Genomic DNA, 2,500 nt, shown 5'->3' with positions numbered 1-2,500 from the left:
TGGGTGTGGTTGGGAGTAGAAGTAGGATGAGGAAGAGAAGCTGGGGGAGATGTAGAAACATCTTGGGAGAAAAGGCGAGGGCTCCTCTATAAAATACATTATGGGAGCCGCCACGATTGTCACATGTGCGTGACTGTGCAGAGAAATTTGATCGATCATGACCAAGTTGGGCATAGAGAGGGCATCGTGTTACGGAACAGCAGTGTTAGGTAGGGTGGCCTAGAGCAAACAAGTCTGACATTGACGGGGAGAATGTTGATATGATCGGACGGGAGGCGGGTGGGGGGACCTCTCCACCAATGTAAACATTAAAGGGGGGTGTCGTGTCTGCGGAAAGAACTTTTAGCAATACTGGTGGGGGACCTACGACGGCCTGTAGGGAGGATGGTGTAGCACTGTACTGACACTGTACTGATATTTATCACAGTCCAAGAGGCAGGCAAATAAGTCTTCTCCACAATCTGGTCAATCCTTGTCGTAGACAGGGCAGTTTGTTGGAGAGATGGAGATATTTCCGGTGCAAGTATTGAGGGGAGGATAAGGTTGGGCGGGAATGGGTTTGCCAGAGAAGTCAATTAGAGTTGATAATGCTATAGCCTGGGGTGTAACTTTGACAAGGCGGGAACGATCGGGGCGGCTGCGGAAGAAAACCTTTCCTACTTGTTTTTTGGAGGCATTGCTGGAAGAGAAGTGTTGTTAGAGTAAGGGGCTGTAGGGGATTACGAAAAATCGATCACATTTGGCTGGGCTAAACAGAGTATTCAAGATTTTTGTAGAGGAGGGGGTAGTAGAAGGATGGGGTCGTGTGGAAGGAGTAGTACTGAGAGAGGTACTACTACTGAGTATTGACCTGCATGAATGATTTGGATTGGGCTGATGTGATAGCAGGTATAGTAGTAGTTCAGAGTCGTGATCAAAGGAGAGCCTAAGATCGGGGAACTTGGGAGAAATGAAATCAGTGGGGATCTTTGATAAAGGACTAAGCCTTAATGCCTATTAATAGTACAGAGTCTTCATTACTGGCCATGGTAAGCCTAGGATATGTTGGGGTGAGAAATAGTCCATCCCTCAGAGTCCCCTGAAGGACAAGGGCTAGACAACTAAACATAGGAATACCGTGTCGTGTCCCCCAGTCCGTTCATGATTGACACAAAGTCAGCCCTTCATCTTTTCAACACGGCTCTTACACCTTAGAAAGTGGTTAGAAGAAGAGGTTAGAGAAGAGAAGGAAAGAAAAGGGGAAGGGGAAAAGACCGTTCAAAATTAGTTGACTTGAGGGCTGAAGGTTGGCTCCCTGTCTCTCCTAAGCCCCGCCTCCCCCCACGGCAACAACGAGCATGGGATTGGGAGAGGGCAGATGAACGAAAGCAAAGGGAGGTCAAGTCAGGCGGTCCATGCAAAGAATGGCCGGCATATGGGAGTAGGCATGGGATATGGGTAACGGCAGAAAAAAAACACCATTGAAGTTGTAATTAAGCGGCTGCTTAATCAAGGGGGATTCCACCAGTCTGCGGCCGTGAACAAGTTGACCAATCCCTCTGATGGCCTGTGTTCCTGTTCTGGCAGAGGAAGGTGCTGTTATGTCCTCTATTTATACTGAGACTAACGATTAGTGAGACTAGCACCTGCAATGGCTAGCCGCTACAGGGGAATTTCTACTTTACCCAACAAAACCATGCCTGGTGTCCGTACTGTTCACTGTGTATTATACAGACAGTATCTCATGCCGAAGGAACTCAGTGGTGAACTGCATATTGCCTTGAAAGTGTACATTAGATCAAACAAAATCAAAGCACTTACACTCAACACTTGATTGTTTACAATGCTGTGTCAAAAGAATGGTAAAATTATTAAGTAATGACTCTTGTACAGGTAAAGTGGGTGTCTAAGGGCCACAGTTAGCAAAGACTTGTAAACTTACACAACTCAACTGTACAGTTTGTAGCAGATATAAACCCATCTCTATGCTAAGAGTTAAAAATGTGTATGAATGCTCTGTTCTATTTGGCAGATCTATGTTTAATGTTTAATGAGATACAGAAACATCTGTAGGGTAAAGCTGTTACCATTATTCGGACCAGGGCAATTTTACAGGGATTCCAAGGCAAACGTGAGTTGTTTATAGCACGCCAATTTTTTTCAGTATTTTTCGAAATAACATAAGATAGAAGAGAGTTGAAACCATTTCAGAAAGTAACATACAAACACATGTATTTATCTGGACAAATTAACTGAAAACTTGAAAGTGCGCTTTTGAAGGCCATGAGAAAATACACGTTCGAGAAAGGATTCACACACCATTCAGACATAGAATATACAGACTGACTTACAACTGCAAAAAATCATTGACATGACCATGGATCCCGAAACATGTGCATTGTTCAGAAGAAAAACCCTCCGTGACTTTGAGAGCAAGATCAATACCCTCAGCTTTGTTCAGTGTTTGAACCATTGCTACTTGCTGTCCCTGCTCCATTGAAACTGGTTTTAGTCATGCAAA

This window comes from Penaeus monodon, chromosome 36, assembly GCF_015228065.2.
Source record: "Penaeus monodon isolate SGIC_2016 chromosome 36, NSTDA_Pmon_1, whole genome shotgun sequence".
In the NCBI taxonomy this organism is placed as follows: domain Eukaryota; kingdom Metazoa; phylum Arthropoda; class Malacostraca; order Decapoda; family Penaeidae; genus Penaeus; species Penaeus monodon.
Note: the sequence above shows the minus strand (reverse complement) of the source record.